The sequence below is a fragment of the Rhinopithecus roxellana genome, chromosome 1, assembly GCF_007565055.1.
Source record: "Rhinopithecus roxellana isolate Shanxi Qingling chromosome 1, ASM756505v1, whole genome shotgun sequence".
In the NCBI taxonomy this organism is placed as follows: Eukaryota; Metazoa; Chordata; class Mammalia; order Primates; family Cercopithecidae; genus Rhinopithecus; species Rhinopithecus roxellana.
Window position 1 is genome coordinate 80,569,425 of NC_044549.1, and position 20,319 is coordinate 80,589,743.

The window sequence follows — 20,319 nt, forward strand, 5'->3', positions numbered from 1 at the left end:
TGGTTTGTTTATTGTACCAAATAAACAGTAATCACAACTCACATATTACAGGTGACTTTGTGCCAGGTGCCATCTATGCATTATCTCTTTAATCCTCACAACCCCCAAGTTAGGAATGAGTAAGCAAGACTCAACATGGCTAAGCCCAGGGTTATTCAGCTTGCAAGGGTGACAGCCAGAATGTGGATGCAGGTTTCCAGCTGCTGAACACTCCCTGACACCCCCTTCCTCCGCCCTACTGGGGTCTCACTGCCAAGAATTTTTATCTCAGAGGAGGGTTGAAACCAAAGTTTCCTCCCTTATTCAGTTCTGAGCAGAGCAGAGTCATCTTTCTCTCCACCTCCCCCTGTGTCACCCTCCAGGTGCTGGGCAGTTACCAGTGATTTGCAGGAGCTTTGAAACCCCCAGGAGGTCTGTGGAGACTTAGAGGACAGGAGGTCTTTGGTCCCAGACTTCGCACACCAGCTCCAAGGCAGCAGGTAACCTTCTCTGACTGTGATGACCTCTCCCACAACTCTTCCTGCCCCTCCCACCCCAGAATCTTTATCCTAAAAATCCATCTCAACAGACATGGTCTCCAAAGTTCAACTGCCAAAGGCTGAGACCTGAGACAGGAGACTGGGCTCACGCCTGGCACAGCCCCCAACACCCTCTTCAACCTTGGGCAAGTCTGTTCACCTCCTTGGCCCTCCTGTATGTACACTGAGAGGTGCTCTGTCTGGACCAGTCATTAATGTTTAAGCAACAACAACAACAACAGCAACTACAAAACCACACCTCCTCTTGTGAATTGTAACAGTCCTCCTACCGCCCTGATCCTACTCCTCTAGGGCCTTCCACGTTAGAAAACCGGGCTGTCACTTGGCTCTACCTACAGACAAATTGTGGAACTTTAACTTCCTGAAATTCAGATCACCAGCTTTTTTTTTTTTTCCAGATAAAAAATATATTATGATCATGACTGCGCTTCAGATGTGACCTACAGTCCAGGAACCTAGGTTCCTGGATGAGACTCAAAAGATTTGGGAGGAACCCCATGTTAGAGGAGCCAGGAGAGTCAGTGGCTGGACAGGATGGAAGGACAGGGACAGGGTCAGACAGATGGGGTTGGATGGACAAACAGACATGAATATTCACAGAGGGTGTGCACAGAGACATTCCAGTCTGGGACAGAGGTGAAGGGGGAGAGGGAGAGAAGGGGGAGTGGGGAAGAGAGAGAGAGAGAGAGAGAGAGAGAGAGAGAGAGAGAGAGAGAGAGAGAGAGAATGAGAAGAGGGAGACAGAACAAGTACTTTTAATATGCGCACGCAGATTCAGAGAGAAACACTCAGAGACAGACAAGAGAGATACGGACAGAGACAGAGGGTAGGGGACACACACCTGGGCAGAGGGCTAGCCTCTTGATGTCTTGTCCATGCTAAGCAGGAAATCTGGCTTCAGGGCAGTGGGGTGGAGAGGGGCAGGGGCCAAGGGCCAGTCCCTGTTGGGCTGTGAGAGCTCCCGAGCCTGCTCTTCCTCTGGGCTGAGTTGCCCACCCAGCACCTGCAGGGCTATCTGGTGTCCTGAGTTTCTAGCCTGCTCACCCTGGCAGCCCGTGAGAGCTCTGGAGCTGGGGCCCAGGACTGGCCTGCTGGGGTGGGGAGGGAGAAAGAGCAGGTACGTAGGTACAGGAACAGATACGCAGGGTGGAGCAAGAATCCCTCTGTAGCCACCCAAACCCAAAAGAGTGTGTTTTCTCCTTCTTCCTGTTGGAGATTGTCCCAACCTGTTATTCAGGTTACAAAGTTGCCCAGCAAAGGAACGAGGAGAAAACTTCTATTGCCCTGGGTGCTTACCTAGCCAGCCTAGCATGGCTAAGTTGGCTTCGGGGTGGTGTGTGTGCAAGTGGCAGTGGAAGGCGAGGGGGAAGGGCTGGGGACAAGGTGGGGTTGGTGAAGGCATGAATCACTGCAAGCCACCCCATTCCTCCTGTTGTCCATCCTCACTGTCCTTGGGCATCTCCCTCTGTCCTGCCCTTCCCCATAGCTCCCTTCTCATTTCTGGCTGCAGGTCAGCCGTGCGTGTAAGCCCCAAGCTTCTCTTTTCAATGGCAGGCCTAGGCTGCGGGGCATTGAGGAAGTGCTGGATGAATATTTGGAAACTGAATGAATTGAATTCTTGCATCGTCCTGGAAGGTTAGAATGATTAAACTACCAGATAGAGAAGGAAGTTGAAGTTCAGAAAGGGGAAGTCACTTGTCTAAGGCCACACAGTCAGTTGTAGGGCTCATTTCTAAAGCATTCTCTGAGCATCCCTGGGAAGACTGGGGGAAATATGGCCGTGAGCAAGACAAGTTCTGGAGCAGCCCCAGGCCTTTGCACTTCCGAGTCCCTCTGTCTGAACACCGTTTTCCTATTTCTTTGTCTGGAATACTCCTACTCATCTTTCAGGTCTCAGTGGAGAAATCACTTCAGGGAAGCCTTCCCTGACCCTCTGAGTCCAGGTTCAACACCTACCTGTGGTCCTGGATGGGAGCACATCCATTATGGCAGCCCGCCCTGTCATAAGCGTCTGGCCAATCAGAGCTTCGCAATTTCCCTGTGATTGGTTCAGTAGTGAGTATGTGACCCAAGCAAGGCCAACCAGACTTTGCCCTGCGATAGATGTATGGGAAACTGGGGAGAGAGAGGCTGTCTTCTCCCTGGAGATGCTAAGCCAGATGCAATAAATCTGGGGCTACTGAGGTCCCATCCTCAACCTCTATGGTGCATCCCTCCTGTGGTAGACGTGTCCTGCCAGCAGATGCAAATACAGGGGCAGAGCAGCTGGGGCAGTGCATGTGATCTCAGTCTTAAAAGAATCAGGCAGTGAAAGTCTGTGATATTGGGAAAAGAGGACGAATTTTTGGATCAGACAGACCTGGGTTTGCCACTTACTAGTTGTTGTGTTTTTCCGCACATCTCTCCAGGCTTTGATTTCTTTCCTTTGTGGAAAGAAGGTGATGCTATCTACCTGTCCTGGAAGGGGTGTTGGGCAGTGAGGCCACCTGTCTGGAAGGGGTTCGCCAGCCTGGCAGGGTCCACTTGTCTCTTCCGTGTTGATAGGCCCCATTCACTCTGCTGCCTCTCGCCAGTGCACCTCCAGGGCATGATTCCTATTCGGATGTTTGTTCTTTCTGCAGACCCAAAATGCCATCACAGCATCTTTCTGCCTGCCAGTCTGTGACATTTCTTAAAGGCCCTACAGGAGCTAGGATGTCAGCCTTCCTGCTGCCTGTGGCCTTCTGTACACAGGGCCTTTCATCTCAACCATGACCTGTCCCAGAGCCACGATGGATAGAGAAAGAGAAGCCGTCTCTCCAGGATGAGAGTGTGGAGCAGTGCACCCTGGTGGAGAAATAAGTGGCTATTTTCCCTGCTTAAATCCTGGCTCCTGACCCTTCCCCGGCATTCTGTGACTCTCTCCATGAAGGCATCTTGTCAGCTTTCACAGTCAGCCCTGATTTTCAGGCCAGCTTCCCCTCCAGGGAGTGGCTCTCAAAGGCCGTCTTCATCCGTGGCCGGATGCTAGCACCAAGGCACACAGTAGGTGTGCAGTAAATGTTGTTGGAAGGAAGGAAGTGGGTTACCATTTGGGAAAGGAAACTGGGAGGTAAAAAGCTAGGAGCTGCTCCCTCCATCTAAATGACTTCTTTTTTTTTTTTTTTTTCCACCTCATTCCTAACATTTTTCTCCGAAGTAGAAGTCTGCCCAGAAGACATGCTCAGACACTAGAACCTGACTAGTCTCTTCTGGAAATTCAAGTCCGGCTATTTTTATCATTATCCTGGGAAATTCTGCAGACAGGGTGTGGTCACTAGGGGCAGAGGGGTTCTATCAGTTCTTCCTCTTCAGGCTTCTTTCTGCTCCACTTGTCTCTACCAACAATGCTGCTTGAGCAAGGATTCATTGCAGGGGGTGAATTCTGTGTGCATGAATGTGGAAGATAGAAACTCTACAGAGATAGTGACAGACCTGAGGGAGAGAGACTCCAGAAGAAAGAGACAAGACTGAGGTAGAGAGACAAGCAGAATGAAAAAGAAACAGAGACACTCAGAGACTGGAAGTGACTGGCATATCAACATACACACAGGCGCACATGTAGGCATGCATGCACGTGAGTCAGAGCACTGCCATGGGTCCTGCCCTGAACCAGGGGGTGTGCAACCCTGCCCAGCCCCAGTTGTCCCTTGCTGTGAGTCTCTCATCACCCCCAAAAGCCATCCTGAACACCCACAATTGTGGCCCAGGCCTGTGTGAAGTAATCAAAGTAACCAGAGGCCCCCTTTCATCCTCTAAATGGTCCTTCTTATAAACACCCAATATTTATGGGCAATTATTGATCATGTCACCAATACAGAGGGGGAGATAAACAGCGAATAAATCCATAAACAATAAGACTGGTGGTTTGAACAATTTGTTCCAGTGACATTTATTTTGGAAGGAAATAAGCCCATTATTCGCTGTTTTAATTTTATTTATTGGTGTTAATGGTTTTCTCCAGCTGTGGCCAATGGTAGAATTATTGGGCCAGTCAGAGCTGCATGGCAGGAAATGCAAGAAGACACAAAAAGGTGCAGGATTCTGAGGGTTTTTACTCCTCAAGTTCCTGGGGTGCTTCCCGGAATAAGACAACAAATGCCACATGCCAGATACTACCCTGAGACTCTGACTTATTTTAACTAATTTAATCTTACAACAGCTCAATGAAGAAGTAAGGGAAACTGAGGCACAGGGGTCAAGTCATATAGCTGGTGAGAGTCAAAGATAGAAAAGATCCCAGAAATAAGCCCAGGCGATGTGTGTCAGGAGACCACATTCTTAACCACTTTGCCCAACTCACGTACAAGTTGTAAAGGACCAGATAGCAAATATTTTGGGCTTGGCAGGCAATATGTTCTTTTACAACTACTCAACTCTGCCTTTGTAGGAGGAAAGCATCCACAGACAATATGTAAATGAATAAATGTAACTGTGTTCCAATAAAACCTTATTTATAAAAACGTGTGGCTGACTGCATTTGACCTGTGGGCTGTTGTCTGCCCACCTCTGCCCTAGGTGTGGCCTCTTTTAGCTCCAGGTGGACCCAGGCCTCAAGTGTTCGTTTTGCTGAGCTTCAGCTTGCCTGGGTTTGGCTCAGCCAAGGTGAGGGAGAAAGGAGGCTCCCATGGGATAAGACTGAGTTTCTAAGATTCTGTTCTTGCACCCCCATGTCTCTCACCAGCCAGTACCCTCCTCAGGGGGGTGGTTCCATGAGCTCTGCTCACTTGGCAGGGGTCAGCCACCTCTCCCCTCTCCCCAGATAGGTTTTAGGGAGACTTTCCTCCCATTCACCTGACAGATCATCCTCTGAAGGTGCCACACTCAGTACCTGGTCCCCAGGTCACCCTCAGTAAGTGGCATCTTCAGTCATATTTGCACCCTTCCACTTTGCAGAGACCTTGTGTGGCCTGGGAATTGGGAGTCTGTATAACATGGTGGCTAAGATTGGGGGCTTTGGTGCCCATCTAGGTCCTGCCGTGGGAGTGTGGACACAGTCCTCTCCCGGCCTCAGCTTCCTTTCACATGGCCATCATGATCTCTAATTTAGTGAAGATTAAAGGCAAGAATGCACCCAAAACCCAGCACCCGGCACAGACGAAGTGCTCTGCAAGTAACAGTTGTTAATCAAGCAGGCCTTCTTGCCCTCTCCCTTGGAGATGCTCCTCGAACCCTCCATCCCCCTTCTCAAGGAGGCAGAAATAGGCTGAAGAAGAGGGTGTGCTCCACATGGAAAATGGGTTCCTCCAGGTCCCAGCAGAGCAGCTAGAGAGAGAGGAAGCCATCTGGACAGACACACAGCCCTTTCCCTTCCCTCCAGTGTCTGAGGGGATGGGGGAAATCTCAGGATACTGGACATCTTCAGGTCCATTAACCCCAGAGGCCAGTGTGTGCCCCAGAATTTCTCTCTGCTGAAAGCTGGGCGTGCATCTCCAGAGAGGACTAACTGGATCAGGGTGGGGCTGCATGGAGTATCCGGGTTCACCCTCTGACCCTGCAGGCCTGCTGCTGGCCTGTCAGAATCACTTCAGCAGGTCAAGCATGAAGCATGAAGAGATTCACCTCCCGCCCAGTGGGTAATTCATTCATTTCCGTCTGAGACAGCTGGGTCTTGACCTCTTTAATTAGCCAACGTGGCAGCCTCCACAATGAAGTCAACAGTGGCTTGGGAAGCCATTAGGAGATAAGTCTTACCTGGGAAGGCACGGGATCAAGAGATCTCACTGAAGAAGCAATAATCTTAATAACAATCACAGTAATAATTCTAATAAATATTATTAATATTCTGCCAATATTAAGCCCTGTGTCTTTTCATTTAAATCTCCCAACAATCTTACTGGCAGATTATTTTTCTTAACTGCATTTACCAGTGAGGAAAGAGCTTTAGAAAGAGTAAGTGGCTGGTCCAGAGTCACATAGGTAGAATGACTTATGTGTTACTGCCATCCGTGACTTGGCTAACAGTAGTTTAATAAAGTAGGGGCAGTTGGAATCGGGGTGGACATCTGTTTCCCCTTCTTCTGCTGACCACCCTAATTTTCCTTTGGGAACCAACCCCTCCCTCTCAGGTAGCTACTCCCTTCTCTGGCTCCAGGGCTGATTCTGTGGTCCTGGCCTAGCAGATGAGTGTGATCTATCGCTGGGTTTCAGAGATGAGGTCAGACATGGGCAGGTGGCCCAAGCCAAGAAGACCAGAACCTTCCTAGAACTTTTTGTTTGTTTGTTTTTGGAATGGAATCTCACTCTGTTGCCCAGGCTGGAGTGCAGTGGCGATCTCAGCTCACTGCAACCTCTGCCTCCCAGGTTCAAGCGATTCTCCTGCCTCAGCCTCCGCAGTAGCTGGGACTACAGGCATCTGCCCCCATGCCCAGCTAATTATTATATTTTTAGTAGAGACAAGGTTTCACCCTGTTGGCCAGGCTGGTCTCAAACTCTTGACCTCAAATGATCCACCTGCCTCAGCCTCCTGAAGTGCTGGGATTACAGGTGTGGGCCACCATGCCTCGTCTCCTCCTAGCACTTTTGAAGGACTTTCCAGGAGAGTGGAGCTGCCTTTCTGCTGGAGAGGCTAAGTTGGGATGACTCCGAACTGGAGATGTTATACATGTCTTTGCCACCACATGAGTACAGGCTGTCTGAGCATAGAACAACATGGAGATAAGGCTCCCAGACATAGACACAGAGTGCTGGGGGTGTCATTTTAGCCCCCAGATCTGCCTTCTTGAAGTCAGAATTATCTCTGGACTTTCCTGTTGTGTATGTCGATACACGTCCTTCATTTGTTGGGCTGGTTGCAGTTGGTTTCTGTCACTTGACCTAGAAGATTCCTACCTGATGCACGATATTCCCATTTCAAACTACAGTTACATCTGCAAGAAAGACTCGGATTACATTCCCACCCTACTCCTTCCCTCCTGAGGTTTGAACACTTCAGTCCTCATGGGACCTAAAGAATCAGGCCAACTCTTGGCTTTTTCTCTGTGTCTTCAGCAACAGCCTCCTTCCTGATGGCTTCCATACCAGAAGCCACACTGCTCCTGACATTTTCACCAGAATATTCCTCCAACACAGAACCAATTGTACCTGCAGAAAGGTCCAAGGTCTTGGCTTCGTGCCTGGCTCCCAGCCTCTCCCTGGCCCTGCTGGGTGATTCCCAGCTCCTAGCTCCATGCCTCTGCTCATGGGGCTTTCTCCACCAGGGCTGCCCTCACCTCTCCTCGCCAGAGGAATCTCATACTTTGTGGAATGTGACCTTCTTTGTGAGGTCCCCCTTCTGCGGCCTGTGCAGGCCTGGATCACTGTCTCTGTGATGTGTGTGCGTGTGGGAAGGAGAGAAGAGTGTGGTGGCCAACAGCCTGGACCCTGGAGCTGGACTGCCTGGCCATAAAGCTTCTCTCTACCGTTCATAGCCTTGCCGCCTTGGGCAGGTTACCTCACCTCCTTAGGCCTCAGTAGTTCATCTGCAAAACGGGGATGATAAGACCTCCCATGCAAAGATACTGTATTTAAACCAGCTAATCCATGTACAGTACTTGGCACCATTCTATAGACACAATCAACCCTCCATATGCATTGCCCATTATGGGGACTGCTGTTTGTACTGATCACATGGAACTTGTTCACATCTCTTGTACAGTGCAGTCCCTGACTCCCTTTACTCTCAATCATTGATGTTGACTAATTTATCTGATAGGCTGTGAACTTTCTGAGATAGTGTCTGATCATTTCTGAATGTCCAATTCCATGCAGACTGCCTGGTGCATAGGAGGTGCACAGCTTGGACAACAGCACTGTCCTATATTGTGCACCTACTACGTGGCAAGCATCGTGGTAGGTGCTTTGCACACATTGTCTTTTTCAAAATGCACATTGTCAAATCCCAAGGAATTTTCTATAGTCCTCATTCTTTTGAGATAAGGCAGGCTCAGACAAGCCCATAAGATAGGCAACTTGCCTAAGGTCACATGGCTGGGAAAAGGGCCGAACTGGGATTCAAATGCCAAAGGCAGGGTTGCTCTCCCCACAACCTCAAAGACAAATGTCTTTGTCTCCCCAGGCCCCTCCTTGGGGAAGCAAACCTCTGAGCCTCCAGAAGCAAGGGATTGGCACCAACTGTAGGAAATGTCTGCCCCTCTCCAGGGTACCTGCCCTCTGGGACTGCAGGCTGGGTGGGGGCTGCCAGTTCCCCAGGCAGGCTTGTGGGCTGCCCACCTGAAGTCTCACCAGGCCTGCCAGTAGTAGACAGGTAGGTCTCCTTCAAGGAGGAGCAACTGCCCCAGCACCAGGAAATGTTGGCAAATGATGACTTTGAACATCCCCCACCCCAGGGAAGTGCCAATGAGGAAGTTAGGCCCCTGGGTTCTGGAGGCTTCAACGTTCCTGTGGGAAGCAGCAGGGTCTGTGTGTGAAGATGGAGTTGAGCTCAGGAAGAGGTATGCACATGATGACCCTGAGACAGAAGCCCCTAAACCCTCAACCCTAAACCCGAGGACAGACAGGTAGATGCGCAGATTTGGGCAGATGCTGAGCAATGGCAAACTCCTCCCTGGCCCGTGCAGACCTGGGGGCGACCACCTCACTGACCTCACCTCCCACCACCAGCTACTATCCCTCTCCTGCCTGAGCCACTCTGCTCTCCTCTTTCTTTCCTCCTATTTCCCCTTCTCAGAGATTCTCCACTGACCCAATCTTTTGCTCCCCTGCCCTTCACTCCTGAAGGACCCGGCATTCTCTTGGGAGAAGTCTGCCCTGACTCCCACCCAGGCTATCTCCATGGCATATGTCAAAACTGTTTTGAAAATGACTATCTGTCCAAGTTTTCCCTTTCTGATTAGAACCATATATCATACCTCGTCTTGTTAATCATTGTGTCTTGTTTACCTGACATGCAGGGACTGCCCAATTAATGCTCACTGGATGAATCATCTAGAAGGACACTCTTGTACCCAGGCAGCCCACTTCCAGCCATGGACTTAGAATCCACTGCAGCGTAGAGTCAGTGTGGCATAGTGGGCAGGAGCGCAAGCTTTGCAGCCAGATTGCCTGGGCAAGTTATTAAATCTCTCAGTACCTTGGCTCCCCATCTACGGTGTGGGAATAATCATGGTGCTTTCCTTGTAGAGGTGATAGGAAGATTAAATGTGTTATTACATGGAGAGCACTTAGCACATCATACATGTTATTTTATGTACTTTAGTGATGATTATCATAGTTGTGTAGACAATGAGAACTTCAGGGATTGATAGGGGATATTCAGACTCTCCCATTTTACAGATGAGGAAACCGAGTCTTAGTGAAAGGGACTAGCTCAACATTACATAGCTAGAAAATCTCTCAAGTCCATGCACCTCATGACTTTTCGGATCATTACCTTATGAGAAAAATGAGATTTGGGGCCAATGAACAACATTCCTTTCATTTTTATTCATTTTTCAAATATTTGTGTGGCTCACTGTTGATCATCGGAATTTTTTTTGAATAAATAGATGAGTGAATGAAAGAATAAATGTTGGGGGCCCCTATAGTTAAGGAAAAAACCCTGCAGTATGGGTTATCAAATCCCTGGCTGGCATGCCCTACAGTTCCCTTTTGTGCCCAGGGCAGACATAGCTAATCAATCATAGCATGCTTTTGCCTGAGCCCGAACCCAGCCCCAGAATCCTTCTTATCACAGTCTAATTTCATTGATCAGGCATGGTGCCTCAGATGAAATCTGTTTGCCTTCCTGAGTCTGATCTCAGGAATCTCTTCGATTATGTGGTTTCCTTCTTTTTTTCCTTTCATCATTCCATCTCAGGCTCTTTCACTCCTATTTCCCACCCTCCCCACCTCCATTTTCCCCTCTCTCAATCTTGTGTACCTGGAGGCATAGCCCTTTCCATTCTTGGGGGGACGTACCCGAGGGCTCGAGGCTCCCACTTCCCTGCTTCGATGGAGAAGGCGAGGTGGTCCAGCAGGTGCCGTGGGTCCCTGACCCAGCTGACCGCCACCCTGGGCCAGCTTCTGAGAGTCCCACCTCCCAGTTGCTGGAGGGGTAGTGGCCTCACAGGCGGCCTTCCTCTAGATGCAGCGGGCACAGAGGGTGAGACGGAGTATTGTGGGCCGCCCGTGGGCCAGCTGCTCCTGCCCTGCGCAGGCTCTGCCCCTCCTTCAAGGAAGTTTGCTATCCACTCTCCCTGCCCTGTTAATCTCATAAGGAAGGAGGAAGTTTAATCTAAGTGCTCATGGGGGAGGAAATGAGTCTAAAGTCTTGCCTGGCTGAGGAGTGGCTTAGAGCCTGCCTAGGGCCTGAGGAGAAGGGCCATGCCTGTTCCCTTCCTGTAGAGCTATCCTGGCCTTGGCAAGGGAGGTTTGGGTGGGAATTCAAGCAACTTAATCAGGAACGAGATACCACAATCTGCCTTCGAAAACAGCCAAAAAACCTTACAAAAAACCCGACCCTGTGCTAACAACCTCCCCAGACTCTGGGGGTTGTAGGGCCGGTAAAGCGAGTAACTGCAGCTGATGATCACGTGCTCTGAGGTTCTGGACTGGAGTCCGGGGGTGCTGGAGGGGTTGGCTGGGAAGAGGGGAACCCAGGCAAGAAACTTGGGACAGGAAAGACGGAGGAGGTCAAAGGCGACTGCAAGATATTAAGCTTGGATGATGGAAAAGGGAGGCTCCTTGGTCAAGAACGAGGAAGATGGGGGAGAGGAAGTGGTTTGGGGAAAGGTTCTGGATTTGGGTTGGGGCACACTGAATTAGAGGTTAAAGCTGGAGGGTGTGGGGTGTGGATAAAGGGAAAGAGGGAGAAAGAAAAGAAGGGCTGGTCAGTGGTAGACTTTTAGTGAAATGGTAAATGCAGCCTTCGTCTCCCTTCTCTCTTCTTAGGACCCAAGGTACAATGAGAGGGGCTCAGCTTCCCCCTCCCCTGATCCAGCACCCCCAGGCTTTGTCACAAATCATGGTCTTTTTCCCAAATGCTTCCCTCTTAGGAGGAGTTCTTGCCTCGGTCCTTGGCACACAGGCTCCTGGCGACTTCCTCCCTTGTTTGCTGACTCTGAATGCTTCCGTAGGCTATGTAGTCCACTTGGAAGGAATATTCAGGGGCATGAGATCCAGCAGCTGGTCAGGAAATAAAGATGCGTGCCCAGGGAGCTGGTGCAAGGGAAGAGCAGGGAGCAGACCCTGTGTGATGAGGTGCCTGGAGTGGCCCCAGTTCTGCTGTTCCAGCTGCCCATCCCCAGGTAGGCATGTGGGCCCCACTCAGGGTGTACCCCAGGGCCAGACAATGCTTCCCTGCACCCTGACTGGCTTTAGGACTAGCCCTGTCCTCTGTCCCACCTCATCGCCTCTTGTTCTCCCTTCTTTTGCTAGGACAGCTCTGCCCATGACTAGTGCCTGGGTCTTGTTCAGACCTGACCTGCAGTGTCACCTCCTCAGGGGGGCCCTCCTGACCCTCACTTCCAATGTAAATAAGCACACAAGTGTAGGGGAGTAAAAATGACTTTCTCTACCCTTCTAGCTTCCTTACTGGTCAGGAATTAAACTGACAGCAGGGAGAATAACAGGAGAAAAGGTACAGACATTTATCACATGCATGGGGGCATCCCAGGAAAGAAAAGGAACTCCTACACCCAGTGAGATTTAGAAGCTTGTATACCCTCTTCACAGGGGAGGCAGGGGTGGGGTGTCAGCACCGTAGGGGAGAGTGAATGATTTCTGGGGAAGACGAGTGGACCTCAGCAGGACAGGTGATGACAGCCTGTGACAAAGGCTATCTGGACGTGGTGTGGACCTTCAGACTCCTGTGAAATGAGCCAGCCAGGCTGCATTTACCATTTCACTAAAAGTCTACCACTGACCAGCCCTTCTTTTCTTTCTGGCAGATAAGATTCCCTGGGTGGAGATTCATGGCCACTGTGTTACCTCTGGAGAATCTGTCTTTAGACAGAAAAGGAAAACTCGGAAAGCCCCTCCCTGCAGTTGCTGTTCCCCAAGTGACCTCAGTTCAAAGTCTCAAAGTGGCATATTTTGGGGTGTTATTTCGAAACTCCTTCACAAGCAAATCATTTAAAATTGAGACATTCTGTGAAAGAACCCATGAAAGTGATTCCAGAACTTTTCTCAGCGGGTCATCAGGGAAGGCCTCTCTGAGGAGGGGTGCTTTGAGATGCTGTGGTAACAAACGAACATAGACCAGCGACTTAACAACACAGCTGTGTATCTAACAGCTCTGGAGGGCAGGAGCTTGATATCGGTCTCACTGGGTTGGAATCAGGGTGCTGGCAGGCTTGCATTCCCTTCTGGAGACTCCAGAGGAAACGTTTTTTGTCTTTTCTAGTGTCTAGAGGCCACCTGCATTCCTTGGCTGATGGCCCCTTCCTCCATCTTCAAAACCATCTTCAAAACATTGCTATGTTGGGTCTGCATGACAATTCTTCCTTCCTTACATGTCCCTCTACTCTTTTCTGCTTTCATCTTCCACTTTTAAGGACCCGGTGACAACACTAGGTCCATTTGGATAATCCAGGTTACTCTCCCTATCCTAAGGTCAGCTGATGGGCAACTCTAATTCCATTTGAGACCTTAATTCCCCTTCCCTCGGTTATGTTATATATTCCCATGCTCCAGGGATCAGGATGTAGACATAATCCCATTAGGGTGCCAAGAGTCTGCTTATCACAGGTGCAATTGTGTTTCATTTTCTTTATCGAACTTAACAGCCTGAAATGATATTTCCTGACTATTGTTTACTTGTCACCTGTCTTGCTCTACTGGAAAGCAAAACCCAAGAGGGCAGGGACCTTGCAGGTGCTGCTCATTAGAACAAAGACTTACTGAATGAATGGATCGGATGATTGAACTTGAGCTAATTTCTGCATCAGAGTTAACACAGACAGCACTGGTCTGACAGCCAGGAGCTGTGACCCCCACTGCACCCTCTGAAGTTGTGTGACCTGGAGCCTTCCTTTCCCCTCTCTGAGTCTCAGACATTCTCACCGCAGCCCTGGGAGGAAGGAAAGGCACAGGGCAGCCACCCCGAGGTCTTCAGATCTTGAAGGAGTTAATTGCTGTCATGAAATCATCGCTTATTTCCTCCCAATGGCAAAGGCCTTGCTGAAGCAGCAGCCCGAGCAGGTATCTGAGGAACACTCTCCCCAGCGTACACTCGGGAGCAGTCAGTGGGGTCTGGTATTGGTGCTGGTTCCTGGGCATGCCACCCCCCTGCCCCACCGCCCCCTGCCTTACCACCTCCCACCACCACCCAACCCATGACACAGGTGGAGAACATGGGTCCTGGGTCAGACAGGCCTGCTTGTATGTCCTAACTCTGTTTGTGACCAGTGGGGTTACCGTGGTGAAAAATTTCCCCTTCCTAAGCTTCATTTTCTCTTCTATTAAGAAGGATAATCTCTGTATTATAGGGTGGTCAAGAGAATAAAGGAAGAGAGTACATTGGAAGGGCCTGGCCCATAGTAGATGCTCAGTAAATGCTGCCTGTCATCATCATTACTTCTTATTGGTGTAATATCACCTGTGAATCAGAATTTCCTGGTGAAAGAGATCAGAATGCCTTCTCTTCTGTCTCAGAGGGCAACATTGACAGAGTGGGTATCAGTGTCAAGTCTAGATACAGGGCTTGGCAGGAGGTCTTGAAAGTACAATAATTGGTGATTCATCCTTTCCCTGGGGTGTTGGTGCCAAAGGTTGCCGTGGTGGCAGGGAGGAGGTGGGAAGTGCCAACAGCCCTTTCATTGCCAATGAACTTGGACATTGCCTCTGCTGCCAGACAAGCTGTATATATACTTAGGGAAGTTATTGTAACACAAAAGTGTTCCTGGGAACAGACAACTCTCTGGCCCAGTGGGGCAGGGGTAAAAGAATTTACCAAGACAGTTGTAGGTAAAGAAAGGCAGGTTTGTTGCAAGGAGGCAGAGGGCAGCCTGCATGAGAGAAGCCGACTGCAAAGAAACAAAGGCTGGCTGGAGATCTTATAGGACGGTGCTGACGCTCTGTGCTGAAGACAGCTGTGCGCAGCACCACGACGCCAAGCTTGCAGTGAGCTCGTCTGCAGGTGTCTGGTGATAGCTGGGCGCAGGAAGATGGTGACTTATTTGTGCAGGAGGGCTGTGTTCTGGACCATGAAGAAAGGCAGACTTGTAGCTCATCTGCTTTCTCCTTTTGCTTTCCCCTGGTCCCACCAGCTTGACTCCCTTTCCCTAATTAGGACTCCACAGAAAGCTTATTTCTCTTATTTAGTTATAAAAATAATACAGTTCCATCATGAAAACTTTGGAAGGAAACGGAAGTGTGAAGGAAACAAATCAGGCAAGTACAGTCTCCCTTGGGGTTGGCTGTTGGCATCTTGGGCTATTCCTTTCCCGGTTGTGTTGTGTGGCTTTTCCCGTGCATCCAGCTCGGTATCCTCCTCTCTTCAATTGTTGTTACAGCTGGGGCATCTCCCTGGGTCATTAAAAACTTGTAAATGTGATTTCTTAATGACTGCAGATGATCACATGTCACAAAGCACTGTTTTCACCTCCCCTCCTCAACTCCGGGGCGCTTAGTTTCTGTGTGTGTGTGTATTAAATTACACTACAATGAATCTTTACAGGCATATCTTGTGACTTTTGTGCACCTCTGTTTTCTTCTTTTTAAAAATAGCCCCTAAATCTATAACAATTTTAAAATGGGACCGACAATTCCAGTCTTCCCACTCCACAAGGTTTTATGAGGCTTAAAGGAGGAAACAGATATACAGGTGCTTTGAAAACCATGGAGAAAAGAGCCACCCAAATGCAAGGCCAGATTTTGAGCATTACCTGTTTAAGATAGGAGGTGTGTGTGTGTGTGTGTGTGTGAGTGTGTGTTCCTCAACAGTTGAGAGATAGATGAGGATGGAACTAGGAATAACAGCTACCACAGCATTCAACATTTATAGAGCACCTGCTGGGCACTCTATTAAACAAGATACATTCATGATCTGAATTCGTTCTAACAACCACATCGAGGGGAAGTACTAGTTTTACCTAGAGCTTACAAATGGGGAAACTGAGGCACAGAACAGTTAAGCAATTTGCTTGTGGAGACCCAGCTTCCAAGTGGGAAGTTGAGGAAGGACACATACACACCCTTTCCCTGACAGCTGTAGGCATCAGCACTGAGGGCCTCACAGCACTGCAATAGTGGATTCCCTGGGGCTTCAGAGCACCCAAGACCCCCAGCATTTCCTGAAATGATGTACTGTTCTTTATTGAGCATAGTCCAGTGTTCCTGGCAGGCTGACAAACTAATCTGAAGATTATTTCCCCAGAGCTGGGGTGGTTTCTGAATGAGAATGCTTCATCCAAAGGGAAAAACCCAGAGGAGAAAAACCCACCCCAGCACGTCTGAGACAAAATGGCAGAGCGGAGTTACCGTATGTGTACGTGAGTGTGTGTGCCTGCGGGTGTGTACCAAGTGTGAGTATCCAGAGATGTGTGTGTGTGTGTGTGTGTGCATGTGTATGCACAGGAGTACACAGATGTGAGTGGCTATATAGGCTGTATTTGACCTTCTGGGTAACCAAAGACAGAAGAGTTGGCTCACCAATGGGATAAATGACCACTGCATCGATTTTTCTAGTTCTAATCTTTGAGGAGAAACTAGACCAGGCAGTAATTTATTTACATTCCCTTCAGCATTTTTCACAGCAGCCACAAGCCTTGATAACAAAAGGAAGCCAGGTGCGCTTTGAAGCCACAGCAGAAAGGCACAAAGCATGACTACGCCAAGTGTGTCAGCAAGAAACTACCAACAATTTAGTTTCCCTCACCTCGGTAATTGACCACATCCAACGTGGCCATGTGTGCCTCATGGCCTGATCAGCTTTGTAATAAAATCAGTGCCTCGGCTTGAGAGACGAAGTTGAGGTTATCATACTAACTGAGTTATAAATTTCCCTTGCGAGCATTAATAATTCATTCTTCCATTCATTTATTTCCATTCATTCATTTATTCCTTTATTTAATGCTACTGCTGTTCCTTTGAACAACAGCAATGACAAGCCATGAAGTAGAAGCCTTTCCATCGGTGCTGAGGACTGGAGTGGGCGGTGGGCACAGGAGCTCCTGCACTCAGAGGCATTGCTCACTGGTCACCAGCCACTCTGTCCACAGTGTGTCTCCAACTGTGGGTGGGTGGAGGGGTAGGGTGGTTGAGTCAGGTCCCAGTCTGATGGGTCTCACTGAGATAAAATCAAGGTGTCACAGGGCTACATTCCTTTCTGGGGGCTCCTGGGAAAACTCATTTCCTTGCCTTTTCTGATATCTAGAGGCTACTCACTCTCCTTGACTCATGGCTTCCATCTTCAAAGCCAGTGAGGTTGCATCTTTATGGCCCTTCTTCCATTGTACCATCTCCCTGATGCTCATTCTTTTGCCTCCCTCCCTCTTTCCCCTTATTTTTATTTTTAGAGATGGGATCCTGCTGTGTGGCCCAGGTTGGTCTTGAACTCTTGAACTCAAGCAATCCTCCTGCCTCAGCCTCCTGAGTACCTCGGACTACTGGAGTGAACCTCATGCCTGGCTCTTCTTTCACTTTAAAGGAACTTTGTGACTACATTGGGGTTCCCCAATAGTCCAGGAAATTCTCCCAATTTTTAAAAAATCATACTTTAAGTTCTGGGATACATGTGCAGAACATGCAGATTTATTACATAGGTATACAGGTGCCATGGTGGTTTGCTGCACTCATCAACCCATCATCTACATTAGGTATTTCTCCTAATGCTATCCCTGCCCTAGCTCCTCATCCCCTGACAGGCCCCGGTGTGTGTTGTTCCCCCACCATGTCCATGTGTTCTCATTGTTCATCTCCCACTTATGAGTGAGAACATGTGGTGTTTGGTTTTCCGTTCCTGTGTTAGTTTGCTGAGAATGATGGTTTCCAGCTTCATCCATGTCCCTGCAAAGGACATGAACTCGTCTCTTTTTATGGCTGTGTAGTATATGTGCCACATTTTCTTTATCCAGTCTATCATTAATGGGCATTTGGGTTGGTTCCAAGTCTTTGCTATTGTGAACAGTGCTGCAATAAACATACATGTACATGTGTCTTTATAGTAGAATAATTTATAATCCTTTGGGTATACACCCAGTAATGGGATTGCTGGGTCAAATGGTATTTCTGGTTCCAGATCCTTGAGGAATCGCCACACTGCCCTCCACATGGTTGAACTAATTTACACTCCCACCAGCAGTGTAAAAGTGTTCCTATTTCTCCACATCCTCTCCAATCTCCAGCATCTGTTGTTGCCTGACTTTTTAGTGATCGCCATTCTAACTGGCATGAGATGGTATCTCATTATGGTTTTGATTTGCATTTCTCTAGTGACCAGTGATGATGAGCTTTTATTCATATGTCTGTTGGCCACATAAATGTCTTCTTTTGAGAATTGTCTGTTTATATCCTTTGCCCACTTTTTGATGGGGTTTTTTTTTCTTGTAAATTTGTTTAAGTTCCTTGTAGATTCTGGATATTAGCCCTTTGTCAGATGGATAAATTGCAAATATTTTCTCCCATTCTGTAGGTTGCCTGTTCACTCTGATGATAGTTTCTTTTGCTCTGCAGAAGCTCTTTAGTTTAATTAGATCCCATTTGTCAATTCTGCTTTTGTTGCCATTGCTTTTGGCGTTTTAGTCATGAAGTCTTTGCCCATGCCTACATCCTGAATGGTATTATCTAGGGTTTTTATGGTTTTAAAAGATCTTACATTTAAGTCTTTAATCCATCTTGAGTTAATTTTTATATAAGGTGTAAGGAAGGGGTCCAGTTTCAGTTTTCTGCATATGGCTACCCAATTTTCCCAACACCATTTATTAAATGGGGAATCCTTTCCCCATTGCTTGTTTTTGTCAGGTTTGTCAAAAGTCAGATGGTTGTAGATATGTGGTGTAATTTCTGAGGCCTCTGTTCTGTTCCATTGGTCTATATATCTGTTTTGGTACCGGTACCATGCTGTTTTGGTTACTGTAGCCTTGTAGTATAGTTTGAAGTCAGGCAGTGTGATGCCTCCAGCTTTGTTTTTTTGCTTAGGATTGTCTTGGCTATACAAGCTCCTTTTTGGTTCCATATGAAATTTAAAGTAGTTTTTTCTAATTCTGTGAAGAAAGTCAGTGGTAGCTTGATGGGGATAGTATTGAATCTATAAATTACTTTGGGCAGTATGGCCATTTTCACGATATTGATTCTTCCTATCCATGAGCATGGAATGCTTTTCCATTTGCTTGTGTCCTCTGTTATTTCCTTGAGTAGCGGTTTGTAGTTCTCCTTGAAGAGGTCCTTCACCTCCCTTGTAAGTTGGATTCTTAGGTATTTTACTCTGTTTGTAGTAATTGTGAATGGGAGTTCACTCATGATTTGGCTCTCTGTTTGTCTGTTATTGGTGTATAAGAGTGCTTGTGATTTTTGCACATTGATTTTGTATCCTGAGACTTTGCTGAAGTTGCTTAACAACTTAAGGAGATTTTGAGCTGAGATGACGGGGTTTTCTAAATATACAATCATGTCATCTGCAAACAGAGACAATTTGACTTCCTCTCTTTCTATTTGAGTACACTTTATTTCTTCCTCTTGCCTGTTTGCCCTGGCCAGAACTTCCAATACTATGTTGAATAGGAGTGGTGAGAGAGGGCATCCTTGTCTTGTGCCGGTTTTCAAAAGGAATGCTTCCAGTTTTTGCCCATTCAGTATGATACTGACTGTGGGTGTGTCATAAATAGGCTCTTATTATTTTGAGATACATTCCATCAATACCGAGTTTATAGAGAGTTTTTAGCATGAAGGGGTGTTGAATTTTATCAAAGGCCTTTTTTGCATCTATTGAGATAATCGTGTGGTTTTTGTCACTGTTTATGTGATGGATTATGTTTATTGATTTGCATATGTTGAACCAGCCTTGCATCCCATGGATGAAGCTGACTTGATCGTGGTGGATAAGCTCTTTGATGTGCTGCTGGATTTGGTTTGTCAGTATTTTATTGAGGATTTTTGCATCGATGTTCATCAGGGATATTGCTCTGAAATTTTCTTTTTTTGTTGTGTCTCTGGCAGGTTTTGGTATCAGGATGATGCTGGCCTCATAAAATGAGTTAGGGAGGAGTCCCTCCTTTTCTATTGTTTGGAATGGTTTCAGAAGGAATGATACCAGCTTCTCTTTGTACCTCTAGTAGAATTTGGCTGTGGATTCATCTGGTCCTGGGCTTTTCTTGGTTGGTAGGCTATTAATTACTACCTCAATTTCAGAACTTGTTATTGCTCTATTCAGGGATTTGACTTCTTCCTGGTTTAGTGTTGGGAGGGTGTATGTGTCCAGCAATTTATTCATTTCTTCTAGATTTTCTAGTTTATTTGCATAGAGGTGTTTATATTATTCTCTGACAGTAGTTTGTATTTCTGTGGGATTAGTGGTGATATCTGCTTTATCATTTTTTATTGTGTCTATTTGATTCTTCTCTCTTTTCTTCTTTATTAGTCTGGCTAGCAGTCTATCTATTTTGTTAATCTTTTTTAAAAAAAACCCAGCTCCTGGATTCATTGATTTTTTGAAGGGTTTTTCATGTCTCTATCCCCTTCAGTTCTGCTCTGATCTTAGTTATTTCTTGTCTTCTGCTAGCTTTTGAATTTGTTTGCTCTTGCTTCTCTAGTTCTTTTAATTGTGATGTTAGGGTGTCAATTTTAGATCTTTCACAGTTTCTCCTGTGGGCATTTAGGCTATAAATTTCCCTCTAAACACTGTGTT

The 20,319-nt window shown here is 47.6% G+C and overlaps 1 protein-coding gene across 11 annotated transcripts in view; it reads right to left on the reverse strand.

Annotated features, from left to right (window-relative positions):
• The window catches only part of FAM3D (FAM3 metabolism regulating signaling molecule D), a 33,692-nt gene extending 22,965 nt beyond the window's left edge, over positions 1-10,727 (reverse strand). For 2 of the 11 annotated variants that reach the window (XM_010360499.2, XM_010360497.2), the window contains exon 1: positions 10,455-10,727. The gene's annotated coding sequence lies outside the window, so the exon portion shown is untranslated. Of the gene's footprint in view, positions 1-377; positions 527-1,380; positions 1,682-10,454 lie in introns of those variants that run through there. The other 9 variants (XM_030927014.1, XM_030926988.1, XM_010360500.2 and 6 more) reach the window with 7 other exon arrangements.
• Between the last annotated feature and the right edge of the window lie 9,592 nt (positions 10,728-20,319).